Below are 18,192 nucleotides of genomic sequence, written 5' to 3'. Positions count from 1 at the left end.
AGAACAGTATGGAGGTTCCTTAAAAAACTAAAAATAGAACTACCATACGACCCAGCAATCCCACTACTGGGCATATCCCCCGAGAAAACCATAATTCAAAAAGAGTCATGTACCACAATGTTCATTGCAGCTCTATTTACAATAGCCAGGACATGGAAGCAACCAAAGTGTCCATCGACAGATGAATGGGTAAAGAAGATGTGGCACATATATACAATAGAATATTACTCAGCCATAAAAAGAAATGAAATTGAGTTATATGTAGTGAGGTGGATCGATCTAGAGTCTGTCATACAGAGTGAAGTAAGTCAGAAAGAGAAAAAGAAATACCGTATGCCAACACATATATTAGGAATCCCAAGAGAAAAAAAAAAAGGTCATGAGGAACCTAGGGGCAGGACGGGAATAAAGATGCAGACCTACTAGAGAATGGACTTGAGGACATGGGGAGGGGGAAGGGTATGGTGGGACAAAGTGAGAGGTGGCATGTACAAATATACACTACCAAATGTAAAAGAGATAGCTAGTGCGAAGCAGCCACATAGCACAGGGAGATCAGCTTGGTGGTTTGTGACCACCTAGAGGGGTGGGATAGGGAGGGTGGGAGGGACGGAGACACAAGAGGGAAGAGATATGGGGATAGATATATGTATATGTATAGCTTATTCACTTTGTTACAAAGCAGAAACTAACATAGCATTGTAAAGCAATTATACTCCAATAAAGATGTTAAAAAAAAGAATGGGGTTATGAGGTTTGGGTAGGTTTAGGAGGATGATCATAGAGCTAAGAATGTATTGTCATATCAAGGGTACATACTATTAATGTTTTAAGGCTGTTGATGTTGACCTTGATCACCTGTCAGATTTCTCCATTGAGAAGTTATTTTCTCACCACCTTTTACATACTGTCCTCTTTAGAAGGAAGTCACAATGTGAAATTAAGAAAATAGAAGTTATGCACCCCAGGAGAATTTTTTAGAACAAAACTAATACTTAATCCTAAATAATCTACGTCCTGCTCTCCTCCAATTAGTATCTCTGAATAGTTAGGAGAAGTCTGCTGCACACAAATGCCAGGCATGAGAATTATTTAGGGGAAACCAATGAGAGGCCGGGCTGGTAACTCTATGTGGATCCACACAGGGCAGAGAGAGAAGCACAGCTACAGATGAGCCACACGTGTGACCAAGAGCTCAGGAGCAACTAGAAATCTGAGCAAGAGAGGACCCTGAGACCATAAGCCACCAGAACTTCAGAGCACCCAGGATGGAGTTCAAGTCTATTTTATGTACATTTCAATGAACAAAGTCACCTAAGTAACATCTGAGTTACACATTTATCTGCACTTTACATATTTATTTAAATAGCTACTAAAAGACAGGCACTGCAGTTGGTGCAGAGTTGGTGGGGAAAGACACAAAGATGAACTGAACACTGTTTCTTCTTGAAAGAAACTTAAGGAAATTTAAATACTACCAACTTGATAATCCTTTCATTCTTGTACTTGCTCAGTTCTTTCATTGGTTTATTACCTTCATAATATGCCAGGGTCAACCAGGAGCTATGCCAAGAAGTGGGTGGGGGAGACAGATTGAGATGGTGGAGTAGGGAGACCCTGAGCTCACCTCCTCCCACGGGCACATCAAAATTACAACTACTTTTAGGGCAACTATCTGTGAGAATGACCTGGAAACTAGTAGAAAAGATTTTCCACAACTAAAGATAGAAAGAAGGAGCCTCAATGAGACAAGTAGGAGGGGTGGAGACACAGTCTAGTCAGGACCCACACCCCTGGGTCAGCAACCCACCAACAGGAGGGATATCACAACTGCAGAAGCCCTCCCTGAGGAGTGAGGGTGTCCCCGTTCCACATCAGGCTCCTCAGCCCAGGGGTCTCCCTGTGGGAAGATGAGCCCCCAGGATGTCTGGCTTTGAAACAAGTGGGGCTTGTTCAAGAGAGCTAGATAGCTATATGAAACAGAGACTCCAGTCTTACAGGTCATGCACAAAATCTCACTCTCTGAGTCCCAGTAGTTTGACAAAGTGGACAGTTTGACAAACTCCCTTGCTGATCTTGGAGAATTTCCCAGAGAGGCAGAAGGCAGCTGGGACTCCCCCTAGGGACAGAGATACTGGTGGCAGCCATTCTGGGGATCTTGATCTACCATGCTGACAATGGTGCTGGCAAGCACCATTCTGGAATCCTCCCTCTAGCAAATTAGCACTGGGGACTTGCCCCCAGTAGTACCCACCAGCAGGTCCGCAGCAGAGGCATATCACCAGGCATCACAACAACTCATGCTGGAGGCCTGTCCCACCCACCAGTGCACTGACAGCAACTGCATGAGACAGCTAGGTCGAGGGCCAGCCCTGCTTACCAGCACACTCACAGTAATCAGCCCCAGCACAACAGAAGCATGATGCAGCCCACATAAGGGACACCCCTAGAGTATCGAGCTCTGGTGGCCAGAGGGGAGTACACTGCTGGACCCCCGTAGAACATCTCCTACATGAGGCCACTTCTCCAAGACTGTGGGATGTAACAGACATAAGTAATACACAGAAATAAACAAAGAGATTTGGGCAAACTAAGAGATAGAAGAATATGTTCCTAACAAAGGAACAAGAAGAAACCTCAGAAAAAGAACTAAACAAAATGGAGATAAGCAATCTACCTAATAAAGAGTTTAAGGTAATGATTATAAAGATACTTACTGAACTTAGAAGAATGAATGAATACAGTGAGAATTTCAACCAAAAGTTAGAAAATATAAAAAAGAATCAATCAGAGATGAAGAATACAATAACTGAAATGAAAAATACACTAGAAGAAATCAACAGTAAATTAGATGATACAGAGAAATGGATCATTGATCTGCAAGACAGAGTAGTGGAAATCACCCAAGTTGAAAAGAAAAAAAAAATTTTTTTTTTTAAGTGAGGATAGTTTAAGAGACATCTGGGACAACATCAAGTGTACTAATATTTGCTCTATAAGGGTCCCAGAAGGAGAAAAGAAAGAGAAAGGTACAGAGAACTTCTTTGAAGAAAAAATAGCTAAAAATTTCCCTAGCTTGTAAAAGGAAACAGACATCCAGGTCCAGGAAACAGAGAGTCCTAAACAAGATGAACCCAAAGAGATCCACACCAGTACACATTATAATTAAAATGTCAAGAATTAAAAATAAAGAGAAAATATTAAAAGCACCAAGAGGAGAGCAACTACTTACAGACGTTCCCATTAACACTATCAGCTGACTTTTCAGCAGAAACTTTGCAGCCCAGAAAGGAGTGGCACAATATAGTCAAGTTAAGGAAAGGGAAAAACATACAACCAAGAATACTCTACCTGGCAAGATTATCATTCAGATTTGAAGAAGAGGTAAGAAGTTTTACAGACAAACAAAACTAAAAGAGTTCACCACCACTAAACTAGCTTTACAAGAAATGTTTAAGGGACTTTTTTAAAGTGAGAAAGAAAAGGTCACAACTAGACATATGAAAATTTTGAAAGGAAAATATCACTGGTAAAGACAAACATAGATCAACCACTTATTAAGCTAGTAGAAAGGTTAAAAGACAAAAGTAGTAAAATCATCTTAAAATCATCACGTCTATATATAATTATATATAAACTTAATGGTAATGACAAACCAAAAATCTGTAATAGATACACCAAAAAAGGGAAAGGAATCCAAACATAACGCAAAAGACAGTCATTTAATCACAGGAGAAGACAGCAAGAAGGAACAGAGAAGAACTACAAAAACAACCAAAAAACAATCCACAAATGGCAATAAGCACACACCTATCGAAAATTCCTTTAAATGTAAATGAATTAAATGCTCTAATCAAAATATATAGAGGGGCTGAATGAAAAAAAAACCAAGACTCATATATATGCTCTCTACAAGAGACTCACTTCAGATGTAAAGACACATGCAGACTGAAAATGAAGGACTGGCAAAAGATATTCCATGCAAATGGAAATTAAAAAGAGAGCTGGGGTAGCAATATTTATATCAGACAAAACAGACTTTAAAACAAAAACTGGGCTTCTTCCCTGGTGGCGCAGCGGTTGCGCGTCCGCCTGCCGATGCAGGGGAACTGGGTTCGCGCCCCGGTCTGGGAGGATCCCACATGCCGCGGAGCGGCTGGGCCCGTGAGCCATGGCCGCTGAGCCTGCGCGTCCGGAGCCTGTCCTCTGCAACGGGAGAGGCCACAGCAGAGGGAGGCCCGCATACCACAAAAAAAAAAAAAAAAAAAAAACTGTAACAAGAGACAAAGAAGGACATTACATAATGAGAAAGGGATCAATCCAAGAAGAAGATATAACAATTATAAATATATGTGCACCGAACATAGGAGCACCTAAATACATAAAGCAAATATTAACAAACATAATGTGAAAATCTGACAACAACACAATAATACAGTAAGTCCCCTACATACAAAGAAGTTCCATTCTGACAGCAAGTTCATAAGTCCAATTTGTTCATAAGTCTAACAAAGTTAGCCTAGGTACACAACTAACACAATCAGCTATATAGTACTGTACTATAATAGGTTTATAATACTTTTCACACAAATAATACATAAAAAAACAAAAAATAAAGAAAACATTTTTAATCTTACAGTACAGTACCTTGAAAAGTACAGTAGTACAGTACAACAGCTGGCATAAAGGGGCTGGCATCAAGTGAACAGGCAAGAAGAGTTACTCACTGGAGGAGGGAGAAGAGGTGGGAGATGGTAGAGCTGAAGGATCATCAGCAATAGGAGATGGAGGGCAAGCTGCAATTTCACTCATGCCTGACACTGATGGCACAGGTTCTGGTTCCTTGCTGGATTCAATTCTATCTACCCTCTTGAAAAAAATGATCCAGTGATGTCTGGGTAGTAGCTCTTTTTTTCTCATCACAGATGACACGGTAGCACTGCATTGCATTCTGAACGGCTGCTGCAAACCTTGTGTACCATTCTACGTTCGGGTCCTGTGCCTCAAAAACTAATAGTGCCTCCTCAAATAAAGAAAATCCCCTTGCCATTTCCTGCATAGTGAATCACTTCAGTTCTTCAGTTACTTCTTTTTCCTCTCGTCTCTCTTCATCCTTTCTTTGGGCCTCCAATTCCATCAGGTCTTCTTTAGCAAGCTCCTTGTGTTGCACAGCAAACTCCATCGTTATCCCTTGGCGCTTCTTAGCAGTACCAGCTACATCATCACTGCTTTTACGCTTGCTTCTGGACATCCTAGGCTTGAAATAAAAATACTGCACTACTGTACAGTACTGTACTGTAGAGTACACAAAAGCACAACCACTTATAGAGGATGCAAGCACGTGACAATGTACACCAGACACGTGAACTAACTTACATGATTGGGCATGTGAACACACGTTCGCATCTTTGAAAGTTCACAACTTGAAGGTTCGTATGTAGGGGACTTAGTGTAGTAGGGTACATTAACACACCAGCTACATCAGGGACAGATTATCCAGACAGAAAATCAATAAGGAAACATCAGCCTTAAATGACACATTAGATCAGATAGAATTAATAGGTATATACAGAATATTTTAATCCCCAAACAGTAGAATACACATTCTTTTCAGATGCATGGATTAAAGACTTAAATATCAGATCTGAAACCATAAAACCTCCAGAAGAAAACCTAGGAAGTATGCTCTTTGACATCTGTCTTAGCAATATTTGGGGGGATCTGTCTTTTCTGGCAAGGGAAACAAAAGGAAAAATAAACAAATGGGACCACATAAAACTAAAAACTTTTTGCACAGTGAAGGAAACCATTAACAAAACAAAAAGGCAACCTACTGAATGGAAGAAGGTATTTGCAAATAATATATCCAATAAGGGGTTAATATCCAAAATATATCAGTAACTCATACACCTCAATATGAAAAAAACAAACAATCCAATTTAAAAAATGGGCAGAGGACCTAAATAAACATTTATCCAAAGAAGACATACAAATGACCAACAGACACATGAAAAGATGCTAAACATCACTAATCATCAGGGAAGTGCAAACCAAAACCACAATGAGAAACCCCTTCCCACCTGTAAGAATGGCTATCATCAAAAAGACAACTAATAACAAGTGTTGGTGAAGATGTGGAAAAAAGGGAACCCTAGTACACTGTTGGTGGGATTGTTAATTGGTGCAGCCACTATGGAAAACAGTATAAAGTTTCCTCAAAAAAATTAAAAATAGAACTACACTACAATCCAGCAATTTCACTTCTGGGTATTTATCCAGAGAAAACAAAACACTTATTTGAAAAGATATATGCATCCTTATGTTCACTGCAGCATTATTTACAATTGCCAAGATGTGAAAGCAACCTAACATCCATCAGTAGAATGGATAAAGAAGATGTGGTATATATAAACAATGGAATATGACTCAACCATAAAAAATAAAACCTTGCCATTTGCAACAGCATGGATGGATCTAGAGAGTATCATGCTAAGTGAAAAAAGTCAGACAAAGACAAATACTGTATGATCTCACTTATATGTGCAATCTAAAAAACAGAACAAATGAACAAACAAAATAAAAACAGACTCAGATACAGAAAATAATGGGTGGTTGCCAAAGGGGTGGGGGACAGGGGGTTGGGTGAAATAGATGAAGGGGATTGAGAGGAACAAACTTCTGGTTATAAAATAAATGTCAGGGGATGTAATATACAGCATAAGGAATATGTTCAGTAATAACTTGGTATGGAGACAGATGGTTACTAGACTTACGGTGATCATTTTGTAATGTATTTAAAATGTCGAATCACTATATGGTACACCTGAAACTAACATTAATATTGTACATCAACTATATTCAATAAAAAAAGAAGTGGCTGGGAGCAAAAACTTTAGTTCTTCCTGCCCCAATAATTTCTCCTCAAAAGCCAATTTAATTTTTTAAAGAGTATTCTTTGATATAACTTATTGCCATTTCATTAATTTTCCATATAGTCTAAAAAAAAGATTTTTTGGAAATTTTTAATTTTATGAATTTTGATACACAAACTAAGAAAACGAGTGTGTGCTTGCTTTACAAATTTGCCCTCAAGAAAAGTAAGCCTTTATTCTACTCCCCACCTCCAGCAACAAGGCTACTGCCGCAAACACCCTTCTAAGCAGAAATTTTGGAGCCACCACGTTTAATATAGGCAGGCAATATATTATTATGGCTTTTTGACAAATAAGAAAATGCAAGTACAGAAATAATGGGTAATTGCCCAAGGTTTTGGATTTGTAGGCCAAATACAGAACCAGAATGAGAACAACTCTGAGCCTGCCTGCTGAACCATACCACTTTCCATTCTTAAATATTTAACAGCCTAATGCTTACATGGACAGTTCAGACACAAGAGTTGATGCAAGCAGAAACGTAGTGACACTTTCTGCAAATGCTTTGTGTTCAAAACAGCAATAAGAGATAAAACAACTAAGGACATGTTGCCAAGAAGTAACTGCCATTCTGGAAATCACACATGCATTAACATGGTGAAAGGTTTATGGGTACACCACTTTAGCTGTACCACAAAGGGCAGGAAATGGAAAAATAACACCTCTGGCCATAAGTCAATTCTAATATTTTGAAATAAAACAAAATATGCATCTATGTAAGCTATAAATAAAGATTCCATACATCATCAATGCAACTGACACATATATACAACACCATGGAACATCTGAACAAGAGGGAATCTTTGATCATCTCAAACAGGGGTTTTCAAAGTTTCTTGAGCCTTAGAACCCTGTGTCCAAATGAAATATTATAAAAATAAGTGTATCATTTTAGTTGAGTGGGTTGGCCCAGTGACCCCCTTGGCTCTGAAAGCGATCAGATAAACACTGCTTGAAAACCACTTCTTTAATCCCATTTCCTCATTTTACAGGACTGTTTGAAAATATGCCAAGATGAAGATAAAATTGTGTGAACTGCAGTAGTGTGTGTGCGAGTGTGTGTGTTACTCAACAGCCATGCGCTTATTTTTTCATGTTCCAAAAGTTTATAATATCTGCTGAAGCTTCTCAAGCTTAAGCCTGCTAGGAATCACCTGGAGAGTTGTTAAAACACAGTTTTCTGAACCCCAACTCAGAGATGCTGCCTCGGAAGATTAGGGTGTGGTCGTGGATTTGCATTTCTGACCAGCTCCAAGGTGCTGCTGCTCTGCTGCTGGTCCGGGAACCTCACCTTGAGTACCTGCACTCAAGGACAGCCTACAGATACAGCCTTTTTGCACTAAAGGAAAATGCGGTCACCAAAAGCCTCCCTTACAAGCTCTCACACCCAACACAGCAAAGGGCTTGCAGATACTTGCTGAACAAATGACCAGTTACTGAGACAGCTAGGATGTAAAGTGAGCTGCTCCATGGCATTGGATATTAACACTTCTCATTGCAACAGTGCCCAGGTTGACACTCCAAGGACCTCACATAAATAACCTCATTCCATACTTTCCAGGGTTTCTTTGTCCTCCGGTGGGTTTCAGTGAAGAGAATGCGGCTGTGTCTTCTATCTCCTTTACCTTTTATCTTCTCTTTGCACCTCCCATCCGTTCTCCAACCTGCTCCGCCTGACCCTTATGGACTAAATCAATGGGTTCCCTTATCCCCTAACTTCCGGTTGGATCGTATCCATAGAAGGCACTGGCAGGAGGTTAGGAAGTAGGAGAAGGCTGAAGGTGCTGTTTGCATTGCCCCAGCTTCCTCTCTGCCAGGATGCCATGGGCTGGCAGTGCTCCTACCAAAGGGCACAGCTCCTATTGGATGGCCCTTTCCTTTCAGCCACCCTCTATGGATTCTGGTAACTCTCCATTCCCTGACCTTTCAGGACTAGTGGGAGTAAAGACTCCCAGCTGTAGCTAGCCCTGGGGTACTGCATTATCTCTTAACAGTTTCTAAAAACCCTAGCCTCACTTTTCATTTTGTTAAATTATGCTTGAATGGCCAGTTCAAGGGTGCCTTCACTTCCTGATGGGACCCTGACCGGTAATATAAGGATGTTTCTTTGACTGCTCTCATGAGAGGCCAGGGCTTGGGGAGCTACCCTCACCCATGACTTACTCTCCCTATGCTAGTTGTAATTTAGTAAAACTACCTACCTCTTCTCTATCTCACACAGGGATGAGAAGATACAATAATTTATTTGAAATCAATGCACACTTTTAGAAACTCAAATGTTCATATCCAACTTAGTTGTAGCATTTGATATATACCATGACTTAAAAATTCAAAGCAATATACAAATAAGTCTCACGTGGATTTTTTAGACTTTGAAGTTTAATGGATGCAAGTATTTTGAAGGCTGATTCTTTCATTAGCAGTTTGCCTGTTAGTCAATAAATGTAAGCTGTTACTCAGAATATAAACTGAGCCCCTGCAATGTGCCAGTCACTGAGCCAGGCCCAGTATGTACCAAGGTGAACAGGACAATCTCCCCTCCTGCCATCATGGAGATTCCAGTCCAGCAAAAAAAGGAGATATTCTAAAATAAATTACAAAATTTATTTTTAGGTTATTACTATGATAGGTGCTATGCAGGAGAAATGCCAATGCTGAGTACACAAGTCAAAGGGGTGGGATGGGGGAAGGGAATGTGGGGGAGGGGAGGGTTGGGAAGTTGGGGGAGGGTACCCTGATTAAGCGGAGGAAATAGCAGGTTTACATGGACATACTTCATCTCACTATTGTCTTTTCTGAATCTTCTCCTAATGGAAATTCACATTTAAAGAAGAAACAAAGACACAGAAAAGCCGAGGGAGGGACTTAGAAGATGGAGAGGAGAAACAACTGTTTGCCCAGCCTGCAATGTTACTCAGAAATGGTTAAGGTGGAAAAAAAAAAAAACGTTGTGATTGTTACACGTGTTTTCATACCAGGAGAACAAGCCTCTATTTTCTATTTTTGTCCTAAACTATTTTTATTCAGTATCTACACTCTACTATGTTTAGATACCTCTGCTGAAAAACAAGTATTCTAAGAGAATTGAGAGGCTTTCTTTCTTTCCTTTAGGACATTTTTTGTTGGAATTGTTTCCTGAAGAGTCATTCTAAGTGCTCAAAATGCTAAAAGGCACTAAAAAAATAATGAACGAATTTTCACAGAAGCTGAATTTTCCAAGCAACAAACTAGGTGCTAATGAGGGGATTTCAACGTGGCCCCTTAGACACTTAAAACCAATTTCAAACAGAAATCCCATTAAAGGCCCCACAGGTGAACACTCACAGGCAGGTGCATTCACTCTGGCGGCTTCTCTCAGGCAGACCTTGGCTCTGCTACAATGAACTCCCTCTCTTTATCACTCACATGGGTCCTCACAGCAGAGTGCGATGCATAGAATTTCCATCCTAGTTCAGCACAGGGCAACAGGGCACATTACTCACTTTCATGAAATTTATGGAAGATTTTGGTACTTAAGATGGTCTTCAATTATTTAAGGACCAGGCTATAAAAGCTATAGGCAAGTCATGGTAAATAGAGCAGGAAATGAGAAAGCCCACAGGCTTTGTCCTCTCTTCCTTCTCTCCCCACTCTGTACCCGTTCCCAACAAGCCCCTTGTCTTTTCTCAGTAGCTTTTTTGTTACGGGAGATGGCAGCCCATGTTCCACAGTGACCAGTGGCCCAGATACAAATATTCTGCCCCCTCTCCAGAGAAATGCATATACATGCTTGTCAGTCTACATGGATGAACTTTTGAGTTCAGAAAGCATGATCACTATACTCATATATATCCCAACTATGTTTACCTCCTTTTCCTTTTTATTAATTTAAACAGATCCTATTATCTTGGTCAAGAAACTAGAGATTAAGAGCATGTGTATCAGAGCCAAGGTCAAACTATTTCCAAATGCCCCATCCAGGCTACCAGCTATGAACACCATCTTCATTCTCATGACTGTCATTTATTGAGTCAGGTCCTGCTGTAAGTGCTTTAATTATATTTCATTTCGCCTTCACCTGAATTCTATAAGGTGAGTACTACAATAGTATTCTCCCCATTTTACCAATGAGAAAGCTGAAAAGAGATTAAGTTATGTGGGCAACGTCACCCAGGTAATAAATGGAAGACCTGAGATGTCATCCCAGGCCTATCTGATTCCACAAACCAGTCTCTACACCATAATGATGTTCGTTAAAACAGAACTTAACCCTTCAATTGAAGCATGTATCGTGTGTATGTGGTGGGGCAGGCGGGAGAGGGAGTGAGGGGAGCACTGTTTTATTGGTAATCTCTAATAAACCCTCATGACTGTAAGCTCTGAGAGGGCAGGCATCCTACGTGTCTTATTTTCCATGGTATCCCAGATCCTAGCACAAGACTTGGCACACAGCAGGTGTTCAACAAAAGCCTGTTGAAGAAAAGAAGGAAGGGAGGGAGAGGGGGAGGGTGGGAGGAAGGGAAGGAAGGAAGGAAGGAATGCAGGCTGACTCTCAAAGAAAACAGTACGTTTGGTAAAGTAGATAGAAATGTATAAGGGTCTGTAGCTCAGCTCCTGTACCTGAATGCTGCGGCCCTTTAAGAAATAAGGAGGCAGTTTTCCAGTTGTTCAGGGAGATAAAGGAGGAATGAACAAGACTGGCAGCAAAATATTTGTCATACGGTTAATAGGGTACTCAGACCAATCGGTTTAGGCCACGTATAAATTTGTAAAAAATACTCAGAGAGCAAAACCCCCGGGAAGTACAATGCAGTGGGCAGCTTTTCATTCCCAAAGATTCCAGTGGGGGTGGGTGGATGACCATTGGTAATGGGACCCTGGGAGCAGCCATAAGGGAGGCCATCTTTTGGATAGCACTCATTCTGGAAACTTTTCTCTTTTTGCTAAAACCTAACAACGCTCATAAGGCCACTCCAACTCCAAAGTACGGAGAAGAATGCATTTTACACCACGAATGATGTAACATTCATTCCCAAACACAGGACAGAGTAATGAACAAAGATAGCGTTTATACTCTCGAGCAGCTCACAACAAATCAGCAAATAAACGTGAGAAGTACCAGGAAGTGATAAGTGCTATGCAGAAAATTAAAACGGAGTGCTGGAGGCTGTCCTGGAGCTTATAGCAAATCAACAACTGAATCTGGGAAATATCAGTGTAGGGTAAGGGCTCTGCAGAGAAGCCATGTGATTGACTTTAAAATGACGCAGAATAAAAACTTCTAAGAAGTCATTCTGAGTTTTCTCAATAAAGCCAAAAGCTACACTCTACTCTTCTTCCCTGAATTTATAGATAGACTTTTCCTTTCAGAATGCTGTGATAAGGGTACTAAGTTGGACTAGAACAGCTCAAATCCTTATAAGACAGAGCGAGAACAGCAAATAGAAACAAGTAAATGAAACTCAATCCATATAGTGTAAGGAATGCATTTTGCAGGCCTCAGTCATCTTTCTTTCTGGGAACTAACCTACTTTCCCAGTCAGTCTAAATGCCACAAAAGACCCTGTTAGCTTCGTGGAGCGGTGAAAAACAGAAACTCAGCCAGCATAGCCTTTGTGTTACATCAGGGCCTGAGGCCCTAATGAGCTCACACTCAGGACAGGGGTGGTGGTGGCACCACCTTGGTCAAAGGCTTGGCAGCCGTGAGGAGAAAGACACTGCACTGGGCTGAGGCCAGAGCAAAAGGAAAGCCTGGCAATTCCACATCAGCTTTGGCATCCCTGGAAGCCGTATGTAATACCAGGACAACAGAAGTGCACTACTTAACAGCTCATAGGCAATGGCTTTGCTCCTTCACCAAAGGAAAAATAAATACCACAATGACAAGACCTCACTCCCCTCCATCCTTGCCTGCACCGGGAACCTGACCGGGCCTAGCCAAGTCCACTGCCAGGAAAAGTGGAGGTGGGGACACATCAGATGCTGCATCATACTGTATCTTCTGGTTAAGGTGGCATTTTACAGAAGGGGAAACAGGAGCCTGCATTCATTCCATGGGGACTTGAGAGCCACTGAAGCTTTTCAACAGTGGAGTGATCAGATCCGTGCTTTACAGGAGACAGAAGTACTGGTAAAGGAAGGGTCTCAAGATGCATAGAGAAAAGTGACCAAGATGGCAAAGTATCTGAAAACGATTTAAAATGAGAAACAGCTGAAAAAACTGGGCGGGGGAAGACCTAGGGAACATAAAATACTCTTTAATACTTCAAGGCTCTCACATGGAAGAGGGATTCAGAGTTCTCTGCAAGAACTAGAATGGAGGTTAAAGAGTTGGAACGGGGAAGAGATACAGATTTCACCTGGGACCAAACAGAAGAACTTTCTGATGACTAATGCTAAGCAAAAATAGAGCAGGTTACCCATGAAGGCTGTGACTCACTGGTGGTGTTCAAGTACGGTCCAGATTACATGACCATGAAATCCTTGTCCATTTTATGCTCTATTATTTCATGATTTCCTCCTTCGATGCCCAAGGCCTTTCTAAGTCTATCAATTCATAGCTGTCCTGAAAAACACAACTCAAGTTCCATCTCCAAGTTGCTCCAGGCCTTTCCATAATCGTCTCTCCCTTTTCTGAATAAGACACTTACTACTTGTACCATTTATCTGGGAGATAAGCATGCACAGCTTTGTGGCATTGTTTCTATTGAACAGTTACCTATTTCTTGTGTATCAATTAGTTTTTTCATGGATTTTATCTCTGTAATTAGACAATAGCTTCTGGAAGGCAATAATCTCATCTTATATTTACAGAACAAGTCTTGTGCCTTGCACATAGCAAATGCCCAGCCTGTTGGCTTATTACCAAGACTCCTCAGTGCCTACCCTGTAAAACTGCAGGTCTCAAGGTAAATTTCTTGTGTGCATCCATACAAGAAACCTTGTGGGTTCTTTCAGATGTCTGATCCTGATTATTTCATTTTCTGATTATACTCAGTTATATTTTAGTTGTATTGAACTAAATATTTCTTCCAATTAAATCAGTATTCTTCCACAGCATATTTTTAAAGAGGAAAAAAAGAATGAAACTTTTAATTGAAAACATTTTAAACCTTTCTTTCCATCACAAAATAAAAGGAATGGTTCTGCAGGAGAAACTGTCATCCAGAAAATCAGCCACTTATGAAAGGCTTAATTTTTCTCATGATTGAATTAAACAAGTGCAATTAACACTACTGATTTATTCTCCCACACAGAGGTTGCCTTTGTGAATATTAGAATTCAAGACCAATAACAGGTAATTTCTTGGTGGTCCAGTGGTTAGGACTCCACACGTCCACTGCAGCGGGCATGGGTTCGATACCTGGTCAGGGAAATAAGATCCTGTATGCTGTGTGGCATGGTCATAAATAAATAAATAAATAAATAAATAAAATAAAATAAAATAAAATAAAATAAAATCAATAGGGAAAAAACTGACTCCTCCATAAATGATGTTGAGACAACTGGCTATCCATTTGGAAAAGAGGTAGATCACCAACTCATACCACAAACAAACAAACAAACAAAAAGATCAATTAACAAATTAAAGTGCCTATCAAACTGAATGACTGTAGGAATTTTTCAGCCCCTTTGGGTCTTTACATGGATACACTTGTTGAATGTGGCTCCTTCCATAACCTATTTAAGTGATCATTCCTTTTTCTAAAGGCAGCCTTTGAGTTATACGAATTTCCAGTATCAGAGGGCAGTTCACATCCATATTTTGGATGTGAACTTTCCTTTGGAGAAGGAGCCAAAGCCTCAGAAGCTGAAAGCTCCCCCAAGATGCTGCTTTTGAGCAAGCACCATGAGCTTGCCTTATACCAAGTCCTTTTGATACTTTGAGATTGGAGCAGATTGAATGGGAAATACCACAGACCCACTTTATATGTGGAGAGCCAATGTGCATGCAGTTAGGCTTCTTGTAAAAGGTTATAGCCTTGAAAATCCCTCTGATTTCTTATACATAAAAAATTGCACAGGGCTTCCCTGGTGGCGCAGTGGTTGGGAGTCCGCCTGCCGATGCAGGGGACACGGGTTCGTGTCCCGGTCCGGGAGGATCCCACATGCCGCGGAGCGGCTGCGCCCGTGAGCCATGGCCACTGAGCCTGTGTGTCGGGAGCCTGTGCTCTGCAACGGGAGAGGCCACAACGGTGAGAGGCCCGGGTACCACAAGAAAAAAAAAAATTGCACATACTGTTTTCATGTAATGGATTTTCCATGACATCACATAAATTAGCATATGTTGGAAACTGTAAAGGGCTCTCTTCCCTTCTATTTCCGGCTGCTTCTACACTGAAAGACATTACCCCACTGGGTATGCAGTTAGACAATTCTATTTTTAAAAGAGAAATAAAGCATGGTGTGAATGGTTCTAAACCCCCCAATGGCCAGAGGCTACCATAAATACATTTCTGAGGCAGAGGCTGAACACTTCTTGGAACTTGTTCTCCCTTCTGAGCACATTTACCACAGAAGTTCCCCTGCCTCTGAGGTCCTGTCCCTCTGCCACCAGGCAGTGAGGGGTTTGCAAATCTAATTGATGGGCACATTTTCTCCTCATCCCCATCCCTGGCCCTCTCAGAGGCTCTGCCAAGGGTTCACTGCCCTAGTCCAGAAGCAGGATCTCCTTTTCTTTAAGAAAATTTAGTTCCAAATACCTTAGCCCACCTCTGCTATCCACCCACAGAACTCCACCTCCACACCGTGGCCTGAAGAAAACCAGAAATGGGAAGCTTCCAATTCCCTTTGTCCCCAGGCTAATGAAATTGTGGGAGGGGTGGGGGGGGACTTTATGCATCTGAATTTTCACCTTCCTATTAGAGGTAAACTTGTATGAAATTCATCACACAAGTAGGCCCACCAGATGAGCTTGTTTTTGTGAAAAAAACAGCTAACAAACCAAAACTCTAGGGTCGTGTTTATCTGCTGTGATGGCTGCTCTCCATTGCCCCTTCAAGTCCACTCTCTATGCTTCACCCTGCTCAGAACCCCAGAAGGCTACATTTTATGGAATGCAGCACTGGGCTTCTTGCCATCGCCCTGGGTTCGGGGTGGGGTCTGCAATGGAAAGCCCCAGCAGGTGGGTGGAAGGAAGAGAGGCTGGAGGGTTTCCTGTTCAGTCTTCTCCTGGTGGGTGCAGACAGTTCCTCTGCTCTAAGCACAGCCCCATCCAGCGGCTTCTCCCACCTGAAGTTCTTTCCCTTCCTCTATCCCCTCAGGCCCAGGACTGGTGATGGCCCCTCAGGGTGCTTTCATTGTCCTTTTTTGGTTTCCCTTAACCTGCCTACACTTTTGTAAATAGATCTTTCCTTAAACTCTCCCGAACTTCCTGCTTGTGAGTGTGCCTCTGTTTCCTGCCGGACTCTGCAGCACTATTTTAATCTAGCATTCTCCAGAAATGCCTCCACCTGAGGATTCAACAAGCCATGAGCACCTAAGAAACCAGGAGAGAGGAAAAAAACCAACTGGTTATACGTTGTTTATAAAAACAACTCATTCTTTGGACAGTTCTCTTAAGTCTTTAACCTTTCTAAAGGTTTTAATGCAAAAAAAAAACCCCAAAAGAAGGAAAAATCTCTGCTTAATTAAAACATCATCTACCACCATCCCAGGCTCTGCATCCAATACAACAAACTTCTGCTTCCAAAACCAAGGGTATAGATGTAGCCCTCTTCCAGCATATGGTTCCATGACATAAATAGTTTTAATAAATATCAGTATAATAAAATATATCATTATGACATCAGATAGTGTTATTTATAGAAGAAATGGGCAAGGCCTTTAAGAATAAGAGTGAAAAATCTGTTCTATAGGACAGCTGACTAATAAATGTTGGAGCTCTTAAGTGAAAGGAATTTGCAATTTAATATCAAAATTGTTCAGCTATTTCTAACTGACTCAAAAACAACTCTTGGAAACCTAGGAGATCAACAAGCACTGAAGCATCGTGCTCTTTCCATCAGTGAAAAGGGATTAAAGGACTCTCCAAATAACATCCTCTCTGTCTCCCATATTTGAAATTAAAGGCAAGCCAGAAGCTATCAAGTGTAACTTTAGCCATGCAGAACCCATCTGAAGAGAATACAGTCACGTCTCTTCCGTTTAAGAACAAGGATAAAGGAGTGCTGGAAAACCCACCACTTTTTCAAATCACAGAGAATGGTATTTTATGATTGAATCTGTGACCCCCTAAGACAACTCTACCCAGAGAGTTTCCACCATCATCTCAGATCAGGTCTTTGCAGCTCAGCTTCTCATCTGTGCTGAGAGCTCAGGCATCCCACACACTTTGGGGGCTGGAATACCAGCTTTCTAAGTAACATGTGACAGCAGACACCAGACTCAGGGACATGGATGTCGCTGAAGGGACTATCCACAGACTATCTATGCTATTAGAGCATAAAATATCTAAACAAGGTCAGTCCCACGCTCCCTTTAATCCAGCATCCTGCCCTCGCTGAGAACTGTCATCTAAACACCAGCTTCAAGGATGAAGGACATCCTCCAAAAGCATGTTTCCACTCCTGACCCATATAGATTATATCACCTGCTGTCCTGTCCTTAAAAAATAATCAGGAAGACTAACTGAACAACAACAAAAAAGGTCTAGTGGGACAAGGTGAAGTTTACTTCTGCTTCTCCATCCAGCCAGAAGTTCCAGACAGGTGGCTTGGGAGGTTGGGTCTGTCTCCTTTAGGTGAGGAAAATTCTCTCCTTTACACCACCATCACCATACCCTGCTTCACTCACAAACATGATCTATCTGGCCCTGTCCTAGACGGTGTCCCAAGTTCACTTCTATGAACATTTAAAGATACAATTAAAGAGAGAGGAAGATGAACTGGCCAGGCGGCAGGGTGGGGGCAGAGAATCATATGGATGCTGCGGTGGCTTTAAAACTTGGTGGCGGGGCTTCCCTGGTGGCGCAGTGGTTGAGAGTCCGCCTGCCGATGCAGGGGACACGGGTTCGTGCCCCAGTCCGGGAAGATCCCACGTGCCGCGGAGAGGCTAGGCCCGTGAGCCATGACCGCTGGGCCTGAGCATCCGGAGCCTGTGCTCCGCAACGGGAGAGGCCACAACAGTGAGAGGCCCGCGTACCGCAAAAAACAAAACAAAACAAAACAAAAAACTTGTTGGCAAATTCTGTGATATTTCTCCCATCTAGAGGTGGAGTCAAATTCCCTACTTCTTGAATTTGGGATGGCTTACTCACATCCACCAAATAAAATATGGTGGA

The 18,192-nt window shown here is 41.6% G+C and overlaps 1 protein-coding gene across 5 annotated transcripts in view; it reads right to left on the bottom strand.

Annotated features, from left to right (window-relative positions):
* NCALD (neurocalcin delta) overlaps positions 1–18,192 on the bottom strand; it is a 458,484-nt gene that overhangs the window by 270,740 nt on the left and 169,552 nt on the right. The window contains exon 1 of one of the 5 annotated variants that reach the window (XM_055091028.1): positions 10,257–10,306. The exons of the other annotated variants lie outside the window; for them this stretch is intronic. The gene's annotated coding sequence lies outside the window, so the exon portion shown is untranslated. Of the gene's footprint in view, positions 1–10,256; positions 10,307–18,192 lie in introns of those variants that run through there. 5 annotated transcript variants of the gene reach the window in all.

This window comes from Physeter macrocephalus, chromosome 15 (genome assembly GCF_002837175.3).
Source record: "Physeter macrocephalus isolate SW-GA chromosome 15, ASM283717v5, whole genome shotgun sequence".
Classification (NCBI taxonomy): Eukaryota; Metazoa; Chordata; class Mammalia; order Artiodactyla; family Physeteridae; genus Physeter; species Physeter macrocephalus.
The sequence above is the reverse complement of the archived record's forward strand: the minus strand, read 5'-3'. Positions and strand labels throughout refer to the sequence as shown.